Genomic DNA, 25,443 nt, shown 5'->3' with positions numbered 1-25,443 from the left:
TATAACGTCAGCACAAAAGAAAGTGACATGATACAATAATCTTATGATAAAAGCAAGGTATTATTAATGATGTGCTTTCCAAAAGAATTGAAAAAGCAATTTTCACCAAGCGAATATTTTAAATCGTACAAATTCTTAAACAAACAAACGTTTATGACAAACGCGAGCATAGCAAGCTTCCCATGCGCCAGTGACGTCGCACACCGCGGTTTTGGTGTTCTAGTTTTGGTACGAGCCCATAAATTGAACATAGCAGGCGCAAAGCAAAACCGAGGTACAAGTGAACCGCGTGAGCCGAACAGCGCAAGGAAGCTTGCCATTCAGCATCTACGAAAGTGAGAGAGCACCACTACACACTCAATCGCGATACCTTAGGTAGATAACCATTGAAAACTTTGAAAACGATATAAAACTTAGAAGCTTAGAATGCTCCCATTGGAATCCAATGAACTCTGTTAAATATACTTACGAAATCGCGACAAAATGAAGCCTACTAAAAAGCGATTTTTGGAGCACACGGGAAACAAATTGTTTGTAGCCGGATGAATGTCTTATGTCACAATTTTTTTTGCATAAACATTGGACAGTTATGCAAAAACAGACAGGGCAAAAGAAACCGAAAAGCTACGATATCTGACATGTTGTAGGAAACAAGCTACTACAAACGAGTATATATCGAGCCATAAACTATATGCGCCAGTATTCGTAGCTCAACTTGACAACTTGGTGACGAAGCGTCAAAAATCGATGCAATGTGATTTTTTAGAGATTTTTCCGATTAAAATTCATGCTGAATCGTAATATTTACGAAGATGGAAATGACGTCCAGTCCTAAAGTAAAACCTATACCTTTCTTTAGTAAGATTAACCCCTTCCCGCCCAGAGCAAAATCGAGATTTTTTACGTTTTTCACCATAACTCGTAATAGGATCGACCAAATTTGATGAAATTTTAACGGCCATAAGCTAACAATCTATATAAACTAATGCAGGTTGAATCAGGTCGAAAAAATGCATGGTTGCAGAGAAATTTAATTTTGAAGACAAAAATTAGTGGTGCTCTGGAGTAACCATGGGCGTTAGAGGGTTAAGTAATTTGATCGGGATTGCCGATAGATGTCAAATTTGTTTCAGATGCTCACTCATGGTCTGTACTATGAATGTAGAAAAAAAAATTCAGATAAAATTAGAAATTAAAAATTTTGGTGAAGGTCACCAGGTGGGCTTTTACCTTTTTTAAGAGATTTTTTTTCTTATGGTAGGTTAATCAAACGGCTCTAACTCCAGAACCATTTTATGAATCTGGAAGAAAATTTGGGAGGTTGTAGAGCTCGAAAGATGCAATTTTTGAGATAAATAAAAGATATCAAAATGAAAAATTATGACCATATTTTCATTTGAAAACTTTGTATTTTGTTGAAAAGTCTGGCCAGATCCGAAAACAGATGGATATTTCGAAATTTGAGCAGCAACTCGCCCAGATTCAGCACACTAGCTTTCATCTGCATTCAGAAGAACCAAAATCGGATTCAGGGGAGCTGAGAACGACGCGACACAAAATTTGGCAAAATTTTACCACACACGAACATTACTCGACCTCCACGGAAATTATTTTCTCAAAATTCGAGGGTTCGATATAGACGAGTTCTGTCAAGGTGAATCGATAAAGCGTCGAAAATCGATGCAGTGTGATTTTTTGGCGATTTTTCGATTAAAATTCATGCTGAATCGTAATATTTACGAAGGTAAAAATTACGTCCAGACAAAAAGTAAAACCTATACCTTTCTTTAGTAAGAAAGGCAAAAACATACTTTGGATCAGTGAATTTCATATAATTGCGACCATTTTCATTTTTCATTTTATGAAAAACTGTGAATTTTTACTACAAAACAAACACAATTTGATGCAAAATAATTGGTTTGTTTATTTCGATTAGAATAAGTAAATCGAAACTATGTAAACAATATTAAATTAGCAATTTTATATGAAAAGTTTGATAGGATTTCATACTATTTAATGAGTTTTGCTATATCACAGTGAAGAATGTTGTGTTAACCATCTTGATTAAAAATTGATAGTTTTATGAAAATGCTTTTCCTTATCTACAAATATGTCTTAATAGTCAAAAAACCGTCAAAAATATAACCTTCAATTTAACATGAAAAAATATTTGAAGACAGGAAAACATACAAAATTACATCCAGTTTCAAGTTCAAACATTATTTGTTTATTTTCAGTTATTTTTATACTATTTCAAACAATATGTTTGGCAAAGGTGGCTCCATATGCATTATTTAGCATGAGGAACCGTATTGCTAAACATTTTAGTAATATTCATTAGTATATTTATTAAAACAGTGGGGTGGCCGTCTTACCCCGCCTGGCCGTCTTAGCCCCAGCTCCCCTACATGTGGTCAAAAACGTTTCTAGATGCATTTTTTTGACTATTTTACAGATAACACTATCAAATTAAAAGAAATCCAATCCAATCCAATCTAACCCTAGCACAGCCAGTCTTTCGAGGGCATCCTGGAAAATGCCTTAGGTTGATTAACGCCTAGCATCCTCTTGTCATTATTAACAATTGCAGTGCCCCAATGCAATAAATTGCCTTGGAACATCACAAAACGTTAAAGCGGCCAGGCCAACTGCGTAAAGTTTACCGCAAAGATGATTCGTTGAGCACGAATGTTCAAACAGCAATACAGTTCTGAATCTACAGGGGAGGAAGAAACGTGGGGATCCCCCGCTCACGTTTCTATTTTTAAGAGCCTATAAACCAAATTTTCATTTTTTGCTTTTTGGGTGTTTTTGAATACCCCTGACTCAAGGTGGTTCTAAAAACACCCACAAAGCAAAAATTTAAAATTTGGTTTATAGGTCCTTTTCAAAAAAAAACTCCAGAATTAATCGTTGGGAGCACCATGCTAAGAAGTTTTGGTGCTCCGGGACCCTCGGGGATGGGACAATGTATTTCCACAAATGCCCTGGACACTATTTGCCGTGGTTAAAGCGCCACAACTCGCTCTCTTGAAATATGAAGAGATCAAATTAAAAGAATTCAGTTTCAAACAAAAAGCCATTCTAAAACATGCGCAATAAACTGCTTGGGCCCAAAATTTGAAGCTTTCCCAAAATTTATTTCCAGAGATATAGGCCATATTACACACAAAAAAATATTTCTGAATGTTACATCATTTTTCCATTCTGTTGCTGGATGAGTCCGTCCCATTGCAGGTCCGCTTGGAAGATGAAACCCAGATTTTTCGCACTGTCTAGGGTATTTTAACCATTAGTGGACCCCCTAGTAGAGCCGAAGCACATTTTTCACAAATTTTCAATATTTTAAGCACTTTTTCATAACCCTTTGTACAAAACAATAAAAACTGAAGTCTTTTGAACAATTTTGACTATTTGTTTCATCAGTTATTTGTTTTTGAGCAGCAAAATAGACAATTGAAACAAATTTTTTTTGCCTGTGTGGACCCCCTTTTCCTATAGTGGACCCGGGTCCATAATCCGATTGTGGACCCGGGTCCACTATAGGCAAACTGTTATTTTTATACCAAATTTAACCGATATTTGATGTTTTGATGCATGGTGTAGGTCTAATAATAGATATAATGAATAAAAGATGGATTTTGCTCACTTTTCATCATAAACAAATATTTTTTGTTAACAAATTTGGCTTTAAACAACAAAAAACCAAACAGACATTTAAACACATTTATTTACGAAAAAGATCAGAGATAACGTCTGTAAACATAAAAATAATTTAAAAAAAGTAATCTTGATGCAAATTTTTCCATATTAATTACATAAATGGTTGACCGAAACTAAACAATAGAATTGTTTACAGTTGCTGATAAAACCACGCATTTTTATTGGGAAAAAATGTTTTGTTATTGATTTATTATTATAAAATATCATTTCAAACTGCAATTATGGTGCTTCAGTTAAGTACAATTAACTATAGTTTTGATTAATGATAAATTCTTACGGCTTCAGCATTATTGGTACTTTTAACATGAAAACAGCTATATGTATACTCATAATTGAAAAAATATGCGTTTAGGTTGATAAAAAGAAGCATTTATTATATGTTTTAGAGAAACTTTTGCTTGAATACACAGTTTTCATCATTTTTGAAGGTTTAATTAACAGGGGTCCACTTTTGGAAAAGTTTGGATTTTCGTTGTCCTATATTGGACCCCCATATTTTTTGCTAGAAAATTGCATTTCTTCGCTTTATTTGAGTAAATATCCTTAAACTTACATTACTTCGACTTGCTGAAATTAAATAATCAGTCAAAAAATGATTGGATGGTTAATTCAATCATAAAATATAAATGCAGTTTTGTTGTGAAAATGCTAGTGGCCATGGCTGATTTCAGATGTCGAACTCAAAACACTTATTTTGGTGAAAAGGACAATTCAATGTCAGTCAACATTGTTCTAAATGATGCTGAACATGCCAAATAAAAGATTTGTAAACAACAACACTCTTGAAATTGTGATTTTATTGAATTTTCCATTAAAACCCCTTCAGAGGGTCCACTATAGGAAAGGGGTCCACTAATGGATAACGTACCCTACCCATTCGATGGCTTGGCCGCTCATGGTGATACGAGGAAGCAGATCGAGTTGCGCTTTGCTTCTACGACGACCCTGCACAAACAGCGCTTTTCTCTTCGCTTGGTTGACAAATAGCTGGTTTTGTTGCGACCAAACAGCAATCCTATCGAGATCCTCGTTGACCATCCCGATGAGTGCTCCGGAGCATGGACCCAGTTGACCAATGTACAGTTGTACATCATCCGCGAATCGAGCAATACCTGAGAAAAGCAGAAGCCCTACAATCGAGCCTTGATGTACTACTACTTGAGTACTTAATTATTTTTCGACCAAGTCGTGCCAAATTTCCTGCAAAGCTTATTATCACTGCCGTTACACCCATACAAATAAACACCACGATGACAGGAGGCTGTCACGTCGGCAGGACCAAAACACATACACAGAAACCAAAAGAGAGAACAATCGTGAGAAAGTGGGTTTTGTTTACCTGTGCTCTCAAAATTTTGACGGATATCTCCGTGAGAATGAGCGTGATTTTTAGAATGAGAGAGAGAGAATGAGCAACCTTTCTGATGGACCATTTTTTTGGGACACCAACACAATCAAACAATTGAACTAATACCAGTGAGCCTCCATTATCACTGACGGCAAGAGATTATCCAATAAAAATTGTATTCCACTGGCACGCACGTGGCGTTGATTTGAGTTGAGCTGAGAGATGACAGAGAGTTTTGGGAGAGGAGTTGACACGATTGTCATTTCGTGTTGGATAATGAGTTTTACTATATTTCTATTTGAGTTCTTATTTTATTATATTCTGTATGGTCCTAAAATGAACAGAAACTTATAAAAAAGCGAATGAAAATTGTTTGAATGAAAAAATATTACAGAATCGTTCAATGGTGACGCTTGGTAGCTTGCATACAAAAAGTAGTCTCTTCCAGAAAAAAAAATCGTAGTCCTCCTCCTTACCTAGAAGAACCATCCCAGCATTGTACTTTGATCCTAGTACTAGGCAAACCCACATGTGTACGTTAGTGTGTGTGTGTGTGTGTGTGTGTGTGTGTGTTTTGTTTGCCTTATCCTCCCGCAAAGTGTGTTCGGCTGGAGAGGCACAACACACTTCTCAAATGATATATTTTGCCTCTCAGGGTGCTAGCTTTGCCTGTACACATCATGGGAGGTACTCTAGCCAACTGTTACCCTTAACCCGCCCCCTCCCCCGATTTTCTTTCTTCCTGAACATCCTCCGAGGATGTGTCTTACACAGGGGGTCGACATCTATATCTCACTACAGCTGTCAATTACGGCACCAGAACAAAAGGGAACTGTCATTTACGGCACCAAAACAAAGCCCGAACAAAAGAACAGCTGTTCATTACGGAACCAAATCAAAGCTACTGCGCACTGTAAAAAAGAGTACAAAAACTGCAGGTATGAAATGAAAATAAAATAATTATTGTTTTTATGCAAAACTTTACCGCAATGCACGTTTAAAAGTTAGTTTATGTTTTTGAGGTGATTTTTATCAATTGATCTGCAAAATTAACTACTAATGTTGGGATATTAGGCACACAATGGGCCGATGACCTCATTTAAAGTTGTACTTTTATCACATGAAACGTTTAACTTAACTACTGTGTAATTTGACTTTTACTACAGTAATTCATATAACAAAAATTGAATTATTATTAAAAAAAAATAAGATTTCACTGTGCACAGTTTGCGCGCGTTATCAATCTCAATCACCCAAGATGGCGGCCTTTAGCTTCCCCCTGCAAGCGTCGAAGCCAAAACCGCCGGTACAGAAGGCGAAGAAACGAGTCCAACAGTTCCGGTGTTCGCTAGTTAGGTAATCAAAAAACATTGAAGATCTGGCAACCCTTTCTCAAGTCATAAGCCATTCAGTGATATGCGTTTATTTGTTTTTATTCCGGATCTAAACATAGAGTATTTGTCCCTATTTTGGGCCTAGTTCCTATTTTGGGTCTACCAAACTTAATTCAACGAAATTGAGCATTTCACCAAATCTGACAGGAATCTGCCACTTGATAATGATACGTGCAGTCATTATCTTCATTTTGGTGAGCAAGAATAATTCTGGAGTTTTTTTTTTTTTTTTGAAAAGGTCCAATAAACCAAATCATCAGTTTTTGCTTTTTGGGTGTTTTTTAATACCCCTGACTCAAGGCGGTTTCAAAAACACCCAAAAGGCAAAAACTGAAAATTTGGTTTATTGGACCTTTAAAAAAAAAACTCCAGAATTTACTTTTCCCTTCTAAATCAGAAATTAAGCAATAAAAATAGCACTCTTCACTTTTTTCTTGGCAAATCGCTAACTGCCCATTAGGGCGAAAATTTTCACCACTTTTGCTTACCGCTTGTTGACACTCAGCGCCCGGCTTTCATCGCTCAGCACACGGATGAGAGCCGTCCCCCGAATCTCCAACCACCGGCAATATGTTTTTTCTGTGGGTTGCACAATCCCTTTGAAAAAACAATCACCAAACTGCCACCAAATCAATAAAATAACTGATTAATAACTTCGTCCATTTCGGAGAGAATGGCTCTATATTCAGTCCAATTGACACTTCTACAAATTGTGAAAGTGTGTGTGCGCTTTTCACAAGTTACAGTGTTTCTTGCATATTACGGGCTTGTAGTTTGGCTACGCAACAAATCTTGAGTTTTTTTTTAAAAGGTCCAATAAACCAAATTTTTAGTTTTTGCTTTTTGGGTGTTTTTTGATACCCCTGACTCAAGGCAGTTCCAAAAACACCCAAAAGCAAAAACTGGAAATTTGGTTTATTGGACCTTTTCAAAAAAAACTCCAGAAATGTGTTATTATGTTTAAAACTCGTAAAGAATGATATAAATCATGTCCAAGTTAATTATGCACGTAATGCAAGTGAATTCAATCGTTCTAATGTTGATTGGTGGCTTAAAACATCACAATTATTGAGCATGCTAGAAGCAATATCCCCAAAATAGGGACAAAAAATGTTTCAGTTTCTCGACCCAATACAGAAATATTAAGTATTTGCGTCAAAAATGTGATTAAGTAAGAGCGTTAGTATTAAAAAATCAACTTATTCATGTAATAAAAGCAAGGCTGCCTATGGCAGCCTTTGAGAATACATCAAATAAAAAGTGCGCTCGGCTTATTAGGCCCAAAATAGGGACAAATACCCTACACGGAGAAAAAAGAGTTCTTAAATCGTGAACATGCGTTCATGAAAATGGGAATCACGAACAAAGTGTTCAACTTTCATGGTACGTTTTTCAAAATCGTACCATGAGATTTGAACACTTTGTTCGAGGTTCCCATTTTCATGAACGCTTGTTCATGATTATGGGAACTCTTTTTTCTCCGTGTAATTAGACGAAATTTGAGCCAAAAGTAAGGCACGGAGTTTTTCCTTACCTCACGGATTTTCGACTATCTCCGTGAATTTTTAACAGGCCGGAATTTGTGTACGGAATTTTTCGCATAATACGGATTCGTACGGAAGATGGATCGAATGAGACCAAAACAGACAAAATCGGTTGAGCCAGTGCTGAGCCCTAGTAACATTTTAGGTTTTAAGTAGGCCATAAAAGCCTATTTAGGCCGTATGAGGGTTTCCAGAACCATGATAAAACCTGTAAGTTTAAAAATGTTTCTAGGGAGATAATCCAGGGCAAATTTTTTATCAACATCCCACCACACACACACATTTGCTCAGAATTTGATTCTGATTCGATATGTACACGTCAAGGTGGGTCTAGGAGGTCGTATTAAGAATTTCATTTTTCGAGTGATTTAATAACCTGTCTTAGATGAGATGAGGAAGGCTAAAAGGGCAAAATACTCCCTTTAAGTTTTTAGAAAAAAAGAAACATAAATTATACTAGACAAATTAAAACAAAAACAGATACAAACTGACTCCAAATTCAACTCCAGCTGTTCAAAAAGACTAAAATGAGCCTATTTCTAACTATAAAGTTGTTGCGACCCCTACTCCGCACTTCCTAACTAGTGTTATTTTTAATGGTTTCAGATTACTTCATAGCCTAAAATACATTTTAGTCCTTTTACCACCTCTGCCAGATTCCGTTACTCCAAACTTCTCTGTGATTGTGTTGAACCATGTTTGTAGTACAATCGCCACTGAGAGTCAACCCCGAAAGAGCCCAAGCGATTGAGAGAAACCTCTACCACTACGTAGTCTGTTCCTGCGAGAGCGCCACCGAATTCGCCCCAACCAGACAACGAGGGCCAGACTTGGTAGGACCGCGGTCGCGTCAACGTCGGAACGTCAATCTCGGTGGCCGTGTTCGGACTGTGACTGTGTCTGCCTGCCCCCAGACGATTTGGCACCTCTCTCCGGTGGCAAATTTGTTGTACATAAAAGTGAAGTGAAGTGGGGACTGCTTTTTTGGAGAAGTTTTTTGAGTTTTAGAGGAAAGAAACAGTGATTTTTATAAAGGCATATCAAATAGTGTAACGGTTTTGAAGGTGGTGAACACAGCCAATTTTTGCCTTTTTGTGAGTAGTGTTTTTTACCTAATTGATGGAAAGTGATTTGACGTTAAAGACTGCTGGATTTTGGAACAAAAAGGAGTACTGAAAATTGACGATTTAGGCATTTAAAAAGTTTGTTTTCCTCAATAGTCTGAGAGACATTTTTGAGATTCCTTTACATAATTCGAACTCTAGTCGCTGAGAAGATAATCATCACAAAAAAATCACGTTAAAGTTTGAAACGTTCATTCACAGTTGATAGTCCTTCAAACTCGATTAAAAACCTTCCAATTTTCGACCCAATTTTCCCAAATATTTTCCCGTAAGAAAACCTTTTTACTCGCTCGCAATTTCGGCCCCAAAAAATGCAAAATATATACGTGTGTGGTGACGCCCTCCTCACACAACGAAAGAACCGCGACGACGAAAAAGGCTCCCCTCCCCAACAAACACACACGGTGTCGACAGGACCCGTCCAAAGTGTGTCCTACTCCTTCGTGAGCTTGTGTTGGTGAGAGTGTGGAAATTCTGGTTGTAGTCCTGCAGGCGCTCTCCTCTGCTCTCAAACGTCTCTTGAAATTGCCTACTTTGATGGTGTTGGTGAAAGGATGCTGTTTTTGTTGTTGTTGTTGTTGGGATTGTTATTTGTTGTTGTTTTCCTGGTGGTTGCGATGGTGGTGGTCGTGGAGCTGTCAGATCCTTTTTTGTTGCCGTAAATTTTAAAGGGAGGAAATTGCGGGGAGTTTTCCTACATTTGCCGAAGAAGATTCTTTCAAGTGTATCTGTGTGTGCGTGTGTTTATGGGAATCCTGAATGGTGTTGTTGTAGGGATTGGAACATCTGCGGGTGCTCTACAATTTGGAAAGTAGAACGAGGTTTTCTTTTGTTTTCAGGGATGAGCTACCAGATAAAGGGAAAGAAAGAGAACTTTTGTGAAAAAGGATTGCAGTATTAGGAGAAGGAATTTTAAGGATCCTTTATAATCCGATGCTATGAGACGCGGGTTCGATTCCCGCCTTATCCACTGAGCTTCTATCGGATGGTGAAGTAAAACGTCGGTCCCGGTTTCTCCTGTCTCGTCAGAGGCGCTGGAGCAGAAATCCCACGTTAGAGGAAGGCCATGCCCCGGGGGGCGTAGTGCCAATAGTTTCGTTTTTTTATAATCCGAGTTTTGCAACGAGTTTCATACAACAATTTTGAAACACCAAAATCACCATTTGAATATGAATTTTAAAGTGAAATCATCGAATTACTTGCTTTATGTGGGCGTCCATGCGTAACGTCATTTCAGTAGCTTACTTGATACTTGATCATGTGTAGTCTGAGAATATTAGGATGGTTATTTGCCACAAGTTGTCAAGGTCCTTGACGACAAAGCAACAAGATCGACTTTTCAGCAGGATTGCTTTTGAAGCAACTCCGACTCCGACTTTTGAGAATTTTGCGGACTCCGACTCTGGCTCCCAACAAAGTTGTTGAAAAATAGCTGACCTCAATTCCGAACCCGGCTTCTGAAAAGATTGTACAACTCCGGGTTCTCAAAGTTTGCCAACTTCGGATACTCAAAAGACGCGACTTCACTGAATTCTTTTTTTGCGCTTGATGAAATTCTGAAAATTTGAACTTTTTTCAACTCGAATCAGTGCTGTAATGAACTTTACCAAACTCTTTTGTGGGCGATGAAATGCAGACTATTTCGTCACGTCAGAAGGACAGGAGAAGTTAGTAGGGGGACACTCCTCATATGTTTGGCAGGTTAAGGGTTCGGTCCAAAATTCAATCCAATTTGGCCACTGAAGATTTTGTTTTCAACATCATTGGCGTTTAGGCCAGATCCTTGCGCATCTTTTGGTAAATATAACATTGAAGTTTGGAGCGTCTTGGAGCTCGGTACAGACCTTCAAAATTTGGCGTTTATAATAAAATTCTACTGAAAAAATGAATTAGTTTCGTTGACAACATTCAATTTTTTTTTAAATATTATTTAAGATTTAATTCTAAATTTATATTGGTGTGAACAATTCCAGCCTTTTAGTGTGAAATTTTATTTGCTAACATCAAATTGAGCTTAACGTGAAGACTTCCATCATTGTCATGATTTTTCGTTCAAAGATATAAATTTTGCGTCGCTTTCAATATTTTGACAAAATTCCTTCAGCAAGTTGTTTAGAATAGTGCCCTACACACGCTGATTCCTTTTGGTAACGATTATCCCATTCCTTGTAAAGTTATGGAAATCGTCATTAATCAATGATTGCCAACTAGGACGTCAATGACTGAGCCACAACATTTTATAAATTTTGAAGCACAACTGATTTAGATCAAAAATTCCTTCAGTGGCTTCAAGATGGCAACAACCGGCACATGCTGATTCATTTTGGTGCTGAATTTCGTTAAATTGAATTTAATACAGAATATTTTATAGTGATAATCAATTTTCTATGAAAATGATCAACGGCTTCATCTTAAGGTATGTTACTTTTGATGTTTCATTTAAATAAAAAAATACAGTTAAATGTTTGTTTAACTAAATTCATAACCTATTAATAAAAATGGATATCATTTTGATGTTAAGTTAAAACAGCTTGATCAATATTCATTTCAAAAAAAAATCATAAAAAATAACAATTTTTAGTTCTATAATATTACACTCAAACCCCGATGGTTTGACACCAACTGTTGTCAAACGAACGGGGTCACGTTTTAGTTTGACACCCCTTTTACACGGAGTTCACACACACTACTAAACGTTTGTTTTGATAGTGTGCGTGAGCGCCGTGTAAAAAGTGACAGTTCGTCACTTTTTAGTTTGACTTTGACCAACCAACGGGGTACAAACTAAAAAAGTGTCAAACGAAAAAGTGACCAACCATCGGGGGTTGAGTGTATTTCTCTAACCACTAAAACCAATTTTGTGATTCTCCACGCAACAAAACGCGTTTTTCAGTTCAGTTTGGCATGCTTAACAACCTCAAAGAAAAAAAAATCGGTGAAATTTGCCCGGAAAATGGTCAAATTTTCACTTTAAAAATATAAAATCCGGGTTTCGTGCTAACTATTTAGACAGCTGGGAAATCCCGCCTTAACTTCTCTAATCTACATACCTCGATCAGCGCCAACGATTTAAGAATGCTGTCACGAAGTACCTATCGTGATCGTCCTTCCGAAGCGACCGTCAGTGAATGCACACGAAGTTGAAACGAACGAATGCCGAGTGCGACACTCAATCAGCCGCCCTTTACAAAGACACATGCTCTTTCTCTTTCTTACTCTCTCGCTCTCTTTGTTGCTCGTGTGGTGATGTGTAGTGACAGCAATCATTTCGGTAAAATGTTAAATGAACGTGCTCTGCGCGACAGTTACGCACTCACTTTCTTTAACTCACTATTGGCTACAAAAATCTGAACTCTCTTATGGTTTTCTTCATAACGTAAAACTAACGTGGAAAAGACACTTGAAACCATCTTCTTTTTAACTCATCTCAATCCCTTCTATTTCAGGACAAAAATGAGTTGAATAACCCTCGTTATCGGTTTCCACACCAACTCCCTCGTAGAAAGCAAAAACCTCAAACCAACTCCTAATCTCCGTGTGACTTCATCCTCTTCCTAGTCTCGTCCATCCCTAATCGCCCCAATCGTGTTCTGGTGCTCTCAACCACAACTAAGCCGAGGGCGCAGCGCTAAGCTCCGTGGTCCTACCATGATCCACTGGAAATGGAGCTTCCATCACGACCTGCAGCGAAGCCACCATCGTCGTTGTCGTTGTCCCTCGAGAACGGCCCCCGGCACCGGTCCGGCAGTGGCCCAGTAGCGCCGTGGCCCGTGCCCGTGCGCAACTCTTGACAGCGGCTGCCAACGCCAGTAGACGACACCGCCATACGGTGGACTAGACGAACCCCAAAACAACAACAACAACAAAGCACCCTTCAACTTGTTCTGTCAGCTTGCACTAAACGTCATTCTGCTTACTCCTTTTGATCGAATCCAGCATCGAAACGTAACCAAAACAAAGCGAAAGTAAACAAACTGTACGAGTAGAAAAACACAGTAAAAAATCAATGTAAACAAACCCGTGAGTAGATCTTTTCGAAGCAAACGACGACGAAGAACAAGAACAAAAACAAATAGTTGAGTCAGTTTTCTAAGTGCCAAACCAATCGAAACCAAACAAAACAAACCGTGCGTGAGCGTTTTGATCTTTTTTCTACCAGCAACAACAACAAATAAATTAAAAACGAAAACAAAACAACCTACGTAGTGTCAGTCGGAAGAGCAAGCAAACGTTGTCCGCAAATCGTTTTGAAATACAAGTAGTTTAACCAACAAAGCTAAAAAACAAACAAACACGTATTTAATCAAAATAATCAACGCTAGTATCGAAAACCAAAACACAAACACACACGAAAATTCTCACACTAACAACACCCATACGATCGTGGGGAATTGACAGCTACGAAACAAGGGAGAAGAAGAAGAAGCAAACGGAAAAACAAGGAAGTATCGTAACAGTAGTGACAACCAACTAGTGGAAAACAAGTCAGTGATTTTAAGTCGAAGCAAAAGTGTAAAATCAAACAAAGAAAAAAATAGTTCGTGTAGTGCGATTGTTTGTCAAATAATTAGAGGGGAGGAAGTTTGACAAAAAAAAAGTAGAAAACAACGAGGAAGCAGATTTTTCGGAAGCAAAAAGTGAAGAAGAAAATTTACAACAATCTGAATCTATCGCATCTTCATTTCCCTCTGGATAAACGTGAACGTACTGGTGAAGGAAGTAGCGCAAGTCGTGCAGTAATCAAACGAGAAAAAAAAACAAAAGGATTAACCCTTCAGATTAAGCTGGTGCCAACGTTTGCCAAAGCATGGAGGATTATGTGCTTTTACTGTTCATGGGGTAAGTTTGAACATTTTTTTTAAATACATTTTTCATGAAACTTTTTTATTCTGTTACTTGCCAACTGCAAATATATTTAACGAAGATCGAGATGTCACAGTGTTCGTTACCGAAGTACCAGTAAAATTCACTACAATTAATGCACTTTGCCGTGCCTTCCAATCTGCGATGCCGTGGAATGGACGTTCTGACAGTGATACAGTCAACACACCAACTTTTTCAAAACCGGCCGATTTTTTTATAATTACACTCAAACCCCGAACGGGGTCACTTTTTAGTTTGACACCCTTTTTACATGGAGTTCACATACACTACCAAACGCTTGTTTTGATAGTGTGCGTGAGCGCCGTGTGAAAAGTGACAGTTCGTCACTTTTTAGTTTAACTTTGACCAACCAACGGGGTACAAACTAAAAAAGTGTCAAACGAAAAAGTGACCAACCACCGGGGGTTGAGTGTATTTTTCAACAAAAATTTCCCAAAATACGTATTTTTTTATTGTTGAGAAAAACCCGCAACTTTTGAGCTATAGAACAGTATGGTCAAAAAATCTGCCGCCGGGTTATGAATTTTTGAAAAAGTAGTGAGGCCGTTGCAAATATTTTTTGAAGTTTATGTCCCTCGACACTGATCAAAATAAAGGGGGGAGGAATAAAAAAGGCTAAAAATTCAAATAACAGGCCACGGTGTCAACATTTGAATGAAAAAAAGTGTTTTAAAATGCATCATACACCTGTCCAGTTGTTTTGCAATCATTGATTTCCAAAATTTCTAAATACTGACGAAAATTTTATTTTTGCGAGAAAAAAAAGTTTTTGCGTTGCTGTACATTGTAATTTCATAAAAGTTCAAAATATTTTTAAACGAGTCTAAACATGTTAAATATGATTATCAAGGCAGAAAAAGGTATTTAACATTGTTCTCATTTGATTAGACATCTATTTCCATTAAAATTTTGATATTGGTTTGAAAAATTCTATTTTGCCCCCTGATTTTTCGGACCAACTTTGAAGTTTTCAAGATATAGTCACCGAAAGTTTGATTTTAACAAAATATTTGCAGATTTTCGATTTGTAAAAATGGTTACCATGAGTGACCTTTTCTAAATTTTTTTTTTGAAAAGTTCAGAAAATTTGCCATGAAATTGTCTAACAGACATTGAAAATTGAACCTCTGGTTGCTGATATACAGCTGCTTAAAGAAAAAAAAAACATGAAAATTGAAGTTTTCCAATTCTCACTCAAACAACTCACCATTTTTTGAACTTCTTAAAAAAATAGAAATGGTCACTCATGGTCACTATTTTTTAAAATTGAAAAACTGCAAATATTTCGCTAAAATCAAACTTTCGGTGGCTATATTTTGAAAACGGAGCCCTTAACCAAAAAAATTGTAAAGTACATTTCAATTGCAAATTCAATTTTACATAAAAAAATTAAGTAATTTTTTTTGTGTAAAATTTCGATTTTTTCCAACAATCACATTTTTTCAAAAATTCCTAACTTGGCGGCAGATTATTTGACCATACTTCTCTACGACTAAATTGCTCAACTTTTAAAAGTTGCGGGTTTTTATCCCCTAAAACAGGGGTGCCCAAAGTTTTTGAATTGCAGGCCAATTGTTAAGCTTACATGAGCACGCGGACCAAACGTGAAAAATCATATAAAAATAAGTTTTTTCAATCTTCACCACTGTTAAAAATCATGTTCTAGTTTTTCCTTTTATTTTTGGTTTTTTGATATTTGAAATGAGAATGAATATTTTCTCACAGTTTTGTTCAAAAAAAAAACAAATTCTAATCAAAAAGTAGAAAGTTATTCAATAATCAAAACCATAAAAAAGGCTAAAAAAAATCATTCATGAGCTTTTTATTTGATAATTGAATTTCAATAAATTTTGGTCTGCTGAATAAGCTGGTAGTTACTCAGAATTTTAATACAAATGTCATGAGTTGGAATTCCGAGATGGAAGGGTTCTAAGTGCAAAATAAGATTGAGGCCCAGCCCAACAATCAAAAACTGGTGCGTTATGATTTCCAAATTTATATGAAATACTTATATTTCTGTAACCTTTACTTGTACCTTTACACTTAAATAAAATTTGAACTTTTATTTCTTGAAAAATACTTGATGACAATTTTAACGAAATTTACAATTATGTAAAAAAAGATTTATGAGATTGATTTTTGAACCAAATATTTGTGTTGTATTTGGGATTTATTTATTTATTACTCTTCAACTCAAAAAATAAAAAAGTTAACAAAAAAAAAGTTAAACCTAAACCTTCATTAATGAAAATTTAAAAAACACTTTACAAATCTGTCAGAGGGCCATTTTACACGATCATTCAAAACGGGTCCGCGGCCCATAAAAAGTCAACTCGCAGGCCACATTTGGCCCGCGGGCCATACTTTGGTCACCTCTGCCCTAAAACATGTTAAAAAATCTCGAAAATAAGAAAAAAATGAGTTTTTGTGAAAAAAAGTTGATAAAAATTTCGCATTTTTTTTTCGTGTACCTATTTTTTTTCTCAATAGTCCTCAACAATACCTACAACTTTGTCGAAGACACCAAATTGTTCAGAAAATTCACTCAAAAGTTACAGCGGTTTAAATATTTATGTACCATTTTTGTATGGAAAGCTGGAAAAATTGTATGGAGATTTGTATGTATAACTAGTGACACAAAATAGATTTCTTTGGTCATGGGAAAGGCCCTCACAAAGTTTGAGCAAAATAAAAAAATATAAAAAATAAAAATGTTCGAAATCGACGGATTTCGGCACGTTCAATTTCCCCTTAAGATCCATATTATAAATCGAGGTGAAACTGTATACAAGCATGTTTTTTAAATGGGTTTGTTTTCAATTTTTTTTTCAATCAAGGCCATTAGAATCTACTGACCGATTCTTAGCACTTGTTTACCAAGCAGTATTTTTTTCAAGTTGAACTTTGGATGGTTCTGATAATTTTCCATGTTTTCCCACTTTTTGAACCACACAAAAAACATATTTCCACACCAAAGTTCCTATTCTAAACATATATGTGAGCAGATGTTGTAAAATGTATAAACGCTGGGAATTTTTAATTTTCCCAACTGTTTTAAATAATAGCTCAAATTAATGGAAAGAATGCAGATATATAATCAATCTAAACGGTATTTTATAGTAAAATGACTCTTTTATAAGCCCTCTTATTGACAGAAGCAGATTCTGTAGGTATAAAATTATACAGGACATTTGAAAAGGGGGTATATGGAAGCGTTGTCCCGTCACGAAAAATGACAATAGTTTAATTTGCAATAGTTCGTGAAATCGGTTTTGCATCATATTTTGGATTCTCTTCGTACTCAAAAAACCCTTTAAAATGCTTATTAGAAATCGAAAATTGGCCAAAAGGATTCAGAGTTACGGCTGACGCAAGTTTGCGTTGTCCCGTCACGCCAATTTTTTGGTCAAGGCACGAATTCAAAAAAAGATGCTCATTTCTCGTGTCTAGAAGCAAATCATGTAACAGGCCAGTTTTTGATCGATCTAGACTAAATCGACCCTCCAGAATCCAAATTTGCCTGTTGATTTTCCTGAGTCTCAAAGGGAAGCGAGATATTCAAGATGGCGTCTAATATGGCGGCAGAATGGAAAAAACACCATAAAAGGATTTTTAAGTTCAATCAACTAGTCAAATTTAACTAATCTGGGGTCGCTGAACTCGAATATGAGCCATATAATACTCCAAAGTACTCAGAGAATGTGCAATCCAAGATGGCGACCAAGATGGCGAACCTAGAATATTGGAAATTTTTATACAGAAATGTAACAGGCAGTCAACAGGTCAAATTTAATTAATTTGGGGATGCTGAACTCGAATATAATCCTTAGAATATTCTAAAGTCCTTAGAACAGTCTGTGCGGCATAATGCCAAATACGGTGACAACTAAATAAATAAGTACTCAGGGAATGCAATTCAATTTTCTTGCTTCGCCATCTTGGATTGCACATTCCCTGAGTACTTTGGAGTATTATATGGCTCATATTCGAGTTCAGCGACTCCAAGTTAGTTAAATTTGACTCGTTGATTTCCTGTTACAACCCTGAACAAAAAAAAAATCAAATTTTCTAGCTTCACCATATTGGCCGCCATCTTGGATTGCACATTCCCTGAGTACTTTAGAGTATTCTATGGTACATATTCGAGTTCAGCGACCCCAAATTAGTTGAATTTGACCCATTTGCCTGTTACACATCTGAAAAAAAAATCAAATTTTCTAGCTTCGTCATATTGGCCGCCATTTTAGATTGCACATTCCCTGAATACTTTGGAGTATTCTAGGAGTCATATTCGAGCTCAGCGACCCCAAATTAGTTAAAGTTGACTAGTCAGTAGAGATTTTCACAATTGCTTCATTTCGTGACGGGACAACGCGAGCAAAACCCTCTTTTGCAAAATATCTGCGTTGTCCCGTCACGAAAAGAAGTACCTGTCAAATCAACAAAATTTGACGAAATTGGGTGATCCAGTAAGCAAAATCTTCGTTTTTCATTTTAGAAACAACTGTAAAAAAGGGTTTTTCCAATAACTTACTAGGAGAGCAGAGTTCTTCACTTTTGTGTATGAAAATCAAAATGATCCAATTGTACGATGTTGTCCCGTCACGCTACATTTGTAACTCTCTTGACTCAAACTTTGTGTTTTTAAATGTTTGCTGGAGTGAATCTTATTGGAAATTTAATGTACTTTCCAAATTTGTATAAATATTGGTACCTTTTCTCACAGATTTTGAAGTTATCAGCAAAAAACTGAAAACATATGCGTACAAACGTTGTCCCGTCACGAAAGAATCGGTCTACTACGCTTTCATCGCCCAAAAAGCTATCTCAGCTGGGCAAAAAGTTACGGCGCAACACGAGAACCTTGGCGAGTATCACTGGCAAAGAATTTCATTGAGCCTGCCCTGAACGCGCCAATTGCGCCGGATTAGATCGGCGCAAAAAAAGGTGCTGCTGATTGGATAATGGCCACTTTCTTCGCACAAAACATCGCGGGGAGAAGGTGCATGGTGGCCCCCTTAATTGAATCAATTTTGAACGTGTCTCGGGATAGACAAGTGGCGATTCCCGCTTGCGGGAATCAACTCAATTGGAGCTTTTTTGTAGTCGCGCGTGGAGATCCGGAGGAGCCCCGCCAGAATGTTGAGTTTTGAGCTGTGAGGCTGGTTCGTACTGTAAGTCACACACAAATTGACGTCAATTACATGCACACTTGCTGGGTGCGCTGTAAATTGACCAGTCGTTGGACATAAATCTTTCAGTCAGGATCATCTATCACGTTTGCTCAAAACAAATGAATTTGTTCGGACTTGGCGAAAATTTATGACTTACGAGGGTCTTGTCGCGAGTAGAGTGAAACGCCGCTGGATTGACATCTTGAAATATGAGTATGACGTAGTGGAGACGCACGATCATGCCTTCTTTTTTTACAATAAAATGCAACCACAAGCATTTTTATTCTACGTCAAAACAAAAAACAAAGGTGTGGCAAAATGATAATTTCACCATCCGGAGAATATCTCTTCCGCAGGAATGCCCCCAACCAGGAAGTTCCCTCCAAAGTGTCTGCTCTGCTGGGCTACGCTATTTTCCGACATAATTTATTCCATTATCGTGCTGCTGTGCGAGACTCATCATCGCCTGCTCTTCCTCCTGCCTCAGTAACACCATCAACATCACTATCATTACCCTATTTATTCATTCAAAATCGCGCAATGAAGGCGGCATTGATGGTGGCGGCGGCGGTTGGTGGGAACGGCGCGGGCTAGAACTTTTTAATCAAGAGGATGGAAGAGCCTTATTTTTCTCAAACGTTCAATTGTATAACTTACAACTTTGTCGAAGACATCAAATCGATCAGAAAATCCCATCTCAAGATAGGGACCAAACATTCAATATTACACCATTTTAAAATGTTTGTCTTGATTTAATTTTTTTGAAAATATTGCTTTCGAAAAGATTGAAAAATTTTACGACTGTTTCATATTTTAACTTTGAAAATCGAACTATTAGTTGCTGAGATATCGACATTACAAAATGGTGGGTTGTTTGGTCGAGACTTAGAAAACAGCAATTTTCCTATTTTTAAACCTCCAAATCTATCGACTTTTGTGAAGAAAAATCGTGTAAAATCGAAAAAAAAATCTTTAAAAAAAGTTGCGCTAGACCTCCGGATGAAATATTTCGATAAACCCCGCAAAATGTTGAGAATGAGCCCTTCTTTCATGGTGCAAAATATTAGACTTTCCGAATTTATTATCTCAATGTTCTCGGAAAAATACACCGTGGGCAAACATGTGCACTAATTAAAAAAAATGAAAAACTGCGACTATTTTCAAAAAAGTTACCTGAAAATGGCTATAACTTGAAAAAGGGTGCACTTTATAGAAATTTCATTAAAGTACTTTTTGATTGTAAATTTGATTTTACATCGAAAAATGAAACTGAAAAATCAGTATTGATTAAAAAATGCATAACTCGGTCCAAGAATCTTTACCCGTTCTGGAAACATTAGTAAAGTTGGCATTTGATGTCCCCTAAAACAAATAAAAAAAATAAAAACAGTGTGTTTTTTTTGTTGTTGCAAAATTTGGTGTCTTGGGCAAAGTTGTACATATGGATTAGGACTACAAATTGGTGATTTTTAATATAACTTTTTGTGATTAACCGGCTCCGTGGCTTAATGGTTACGGCTTCTGCCTCACAAGCAGAAGGTTCAGGGATCAAATCCCGGCCGGTACCTTTGAAATTTGGAATCAGGAATTTGAACTTTGAATATGAACAAAAAACGAAAATGAATCAGGTGGGATTTGAACTCACACCTCCAGATCGGTGGTCTGGGACGCTAAGCAGTCGGCCATTAGAAGGTTTACACTTTAGCAGTGAATTGATCCGTAGTGTTGAAACATGTTATCTCTTTCTCATATTAAATACGCGCTGATCCCTAATTTGCCTGACGGGATTGGAAGTCTAAATATAGATCGAGTTTCCTTCAGATGCTTGCTTCTATGTTTAGGCGGGGCCGAACAATGCCCAGCGACCTCGGAATTGGACCGCAAGGAGCTCTGTCATTCTGAAACGGGTCGTTGGAAGCAGCGCGAGGGCTATCACCACCTAATACCCGGGACTGAGATAAATTGTATCAGCATTCGGCATATACAAAGTCTGATACAAACTATACTTTCCCATAATATCGCTACCGGTTAGCGGGTATTGGATTGGACCACACACACACACACACACATCATTTGAAAATACGATATTCACATCTTCCGGCCAAGATCAACATTGAGATTTGAGGATGAAAATTGAACTGATAAACTGTTAAATAAGAAAAAATATCGTTTAATTTCTACCACTTTTAAGGGTAAGCTGTTGAAAATTTTCGAAGAAAATTGATCATTACTATAAAATATTCTGTATTAAATTCAATTTAACGAATTTCAGCACCAAAAGGAATCAGCATGTGCCGGTTGTTGCCTTCTTGAAGTCAATGAAAGAATTTTTGATCTAAATCAAATGTGCTTCAAAATTTATATAGTTTTGTGGCACAGTCATTGACGTCCTAGTTGGCAATCATTGATTAATGACGATTTCCATAACTTTACAAGGAATGGTATAATCGTTACCAAAAGGAATCAGCCTGTGTAGGGCACTATTCTAAACAACTTGTTGAAGGAATTTTGTCAAAATATTGAAAGCGACGCAACATTTATATCTTTGAACGAAAAATCATGACAATGATGGAAGTCTTCACGCTAAATGCTCAAAATTATTTTATTCCAATGAATTTATTAGGCTTAATACCATATAAAATACCATATATAACTAAAATCATATTATAAAACCATGAAAAACCATTAAAAAACAACTTCGTATCATGTAAAATTTACCCAAAGAATGCAACTATATTTAAAAAAAAACTCGCTCCAAATATTAGAAAACTATGAGTTGTGATTTCATGAAATAGTGTTTCAAGTTAAGAAGCGCAAGAAATAAGATTTTTAAGGTAAATTCAATGATTATGTATTGATTCACTAGTTGAAAATACGGGAAAACGTGGGTTTTATAGAAAACCTGGATGTATGGGTATCAAAAGATTGGAAATTTTATGCCCTTTCCGATGCCACATAGGTTGACTTGTGAATTGTGAACCGGTTTGGATGCCGGCGGATTTTCCGACGACGTAATTCCGGGTTGGTACGAAAATCCAACGAAAAATCTATTATATCGTTACAAAGCCCCCAAAACGGTGTTATACCCATTCCAGAATGTTTATTTAGCAATTCTATGGTCATATATTGACATTTAGATAAATTGAATGTTTGCAAAATTAAGTTTAGATAAGTTTCATATAAAATTTCCAGAGTTATATAAACTTTTAAACTAAGTATTTAGTAAACTTTATATTCAATCCAAATTATTTTTTTAATCAGTCAAGGATGCCTATTTGGAGTTGGGTGACTGGATTCATGATGATTTGTCAACAAATAACTTTATTTATGTTAATTTTTCGAAAGGTGTACAAACTTTTTTTGCACCTTTTTTTATTTCTGTAATAGACCGATTCTTAGCGAAGCTACACCAAAATGTCACTTTTTTCAATTTTCAATGTGATTTTTTATATGAAAAATTTCATTTTAATTATGATCTAATAATTGCAATGTGCTTTAAATGCGTTTTATTATCTGAAATGCCAAAAATATTGACCAAATAAGGTCTGCAAGTCATTGAATGGGAGAGGAATTTTTTCATAAATCTGCTCCTTTCGTTGTCCCGTCACGAAAAGAAATGGCTGGCAAAAACTCAAATCTCAACCAAATCTTTCAGTTCAAGGAGCAAAAGATTCATTTTTCAATTTGTGATAATGTTTAGAAGAGCAAAAGTTTTAAAAAATCGATCTAGCAAAACTGTGTCGATTTTTTTTGGTGTGCCTTTTAAAATTCCAGTTTTACGATGTTGTCCCGTCACGCTACATTTTCATTTCAGGAGAAGCACAGGTATAATATTGTTCATTATGCATGTCATTTCTATGTTGGAAAATCAATTATCTTTTCAAATATGTAATAACATTGGGGGGTTTTTTCTTTAATTGTGCCACTACAGCCAAAACGCTGAAAAAAATTTGGGAATTTTTTGAAAAGGAGCCGAAGAATCGATCAATAGTATTTGTTATATAACTTTTTATAGAAAACATCTTTTCATGAGCTTTTTATAGCAAAATGTTCGCAATGAGTTTCTGAACAAAACGTAGTACTAGGTGTCTGTCAAACTTTAAATTGTTTACATGTTTCATCGCAAAATGTGCATAGTGCCCAAGGGGTGTAAATACTTTTTTTACATACTGTAAATTTGATTGATATTTGGTGAACCTTTTGCGGGGGTGCTTTTGGGGCTTAAGAGGGGTTTGAAGGGGGTTGGAGTAACGGAAAAATGACGAAAACGGGTAAAAATCTATTTTTTTTAACTAAAACTGCAATAACTTTAAAATTGAAGCGATGACTTTTTCTAAAAAAAACATCAATCCAGTCTAGGATAATCGCTTGTTTTTTAGCTGTCAGTCGCAATTTTGAAGCGAGAAGGCTCAATGTGGTGAAAAGGTAAATAATCAATTACTGGTTGCCTAGTTTTTCGAATTTTTGCTGTCAAAAGTGCGAGCAAAAAACACGAGCAAAATTCATGTTACAATGCAAGGATCAAAAGTAGATTTTTTTCTTTTGGAGAGTTGTTGAGCATGCAAATCCAAGCAACATTGTCCAAGTCTCTAAAGTTTTATGTCGCAATCGATGGCTTCTACGACAAATTTTAGCTATTGCGCTATTGAGCTATTGAGAAAACCCTCAAACACCCAAACCAAAAAAAATCCCCTTCATATGCAACAATTTTTCTCTAGACTCCGATGTTCTAAAACTCCACAATTTTCTGGAAAATCCCATTTCCGCACAATTTTTAAGGGAATAATTTCTTACAAAGACTTTTTTATTAATTCACTATCAATCTCAAGTTAACTCCTGAAACCTTTTCACAATTAGTATCTTTTCCAGCATAACTTTCCACTCCGATTGTTTCGCAAATTAAAACCCTTACCCAAAGTTTCCCCTCATCGAGAGAGTCGCACTACATTTGAATTTCAGATTAATTGCAATCTCCACAACAACCACCAACCGGGGTGGACCGCGCAACCTTCCAACAATCTCCACCAGATGACACTTGACGTGGATTACCCCCTGAATGTTGGCAATCGTGGTGGGGGGCAAACATTACCACTCACAACACGTTTGCTGCTTGTCGGAGCTGCTGACACAGTTCGCACGCACGGCCGTGCTGGGCCCGTCAATGTCAAAACCACTGACGGATGGCGGAAACACACGCACACACTGATTTTTTTTGCGGTAGTGTGAGTGAGAATTTTCCCGAATTTGCTCAATCAACCGTGTGATAAGTTTGCTCCGCCGATAAGGGCGCACACAACCGTACGCAGCATCCCTAGTCTCTCGCGCTCAATTTAGAGAAATTTCATTTGGGAGAGAGAAACGCCGTGAAAATCGTTTGAGAGAGCCACACTTGGCTGTGTTGTGACAGTCGGCGCTCTCACTCACACACTGAGTTGCAGAGAAAGAAAAAAAAACAATGCTCAAAACCCAACCCTGAATTGCTGCAATGGGCAAAGCAAAGTTTGTGCGAAGGAATGTCGGTGGCCGCACATGGTGAGAAGACGCGGGCTGTGTGGCGGAGCTCCTTGAATTGCAATAATCGACCGTAATTTGCATATTTCATTCGCTCAACAACAATATCATTATCAAATCTCGGCTCGCAAGTTTTTGAAGGTGAGGGGGGAGGGGGAGAGAGGGGGACGCACAAAGACACGTACAAATAGACACCTTATCGGAGCACCAGCAAATCAAACTGTCATCACGCAGGGAAACGGGACGACGGTGGGGAGTGAGATGATTTGGTGGGGGGTTTGATGAAGTTTAGATTAGAATGAGTGGGGACTTTGTTGGAACAGTTCGAATGAGCTATCATTCGTCAATGGGAAAGCAAATTATTTCACGATTATTGCTGGGAAAATGCTTATATTTTGGGCATATTCGTATAGTAAGCCTGTTAACAGATTTGTGTATCTATGTTCCCCTTAATCTCGAGTTGTTACCTAATTAGTTAAAAAAAAAAGAGTTTCGATTTCACAGAAATACCACATTCCTACGAAATCGTTTTTTTTTTTAGTTTTAATTTTTGTATTTTTGAATCGGGCTGAAACTTTTTAGGTGCCTCGGTATGCCCAAAGAAGCCATTTTGCATCATTAGTTTCCCCATATAATTTTTCATACAAATTTGACAGCTAAGGGATTTTTTTATCCTTTGGTGGCTTCGGCAAAGTTGTAGGTATGGATAAGGACTACACTCACTTTTTAGTTTGACACCCC

General features: G+C 36.9%; 1 protein-coding gene across 12 annotated transcripts in view; it reads left to right on the top strand.

Moving 5' to 3' along the window:
- Positions 1-25,443, top strand: part of LOC6035079 (tolloid-like protein 2) — a 331,983-nt gene that overhangs the window by 33,566 nt on the left and 272,974 nt on the right. For 8 of the 12 annotated variants that reach the window (XR_005277617.1, XR_005277619.1, XM_038256540.1 and 5 more), the window contains exon 2: positions 12,580-13,972. The gene's annotated coding sequence lies outside the window, so the exon portion shown is untranslated. Of the gene's footprint in view, positions 1-8,818; positions 9,104-12,579; positions 13,973-25,443 lie in introns of those variants that run through there. The other 4 variants (XM_038256539.1, XM_038256535.1, XM_038256519.1 and 1 more) reach the window with 4 other exon arrangements.

The sequence above is a fragment of the Culex quinquefasciatus genome, chromosome 1 (genome assembly GCF_015732765.1).
Source record: "Culex quinquefasciatus strain JHB chromosome 1, VPISU_Cqui_1.0_pri_paternal, whole genome shotgun sequence".
Lineage (NCBI taxonomy): Eukaryota > Metazoa > Arthropoda > Insecta > Diptera > Culicidae > Culex > Culex quinquefasciatus.
This window is presented reverse-complemented; position numbering and strand designations above follow the sequence as displayed.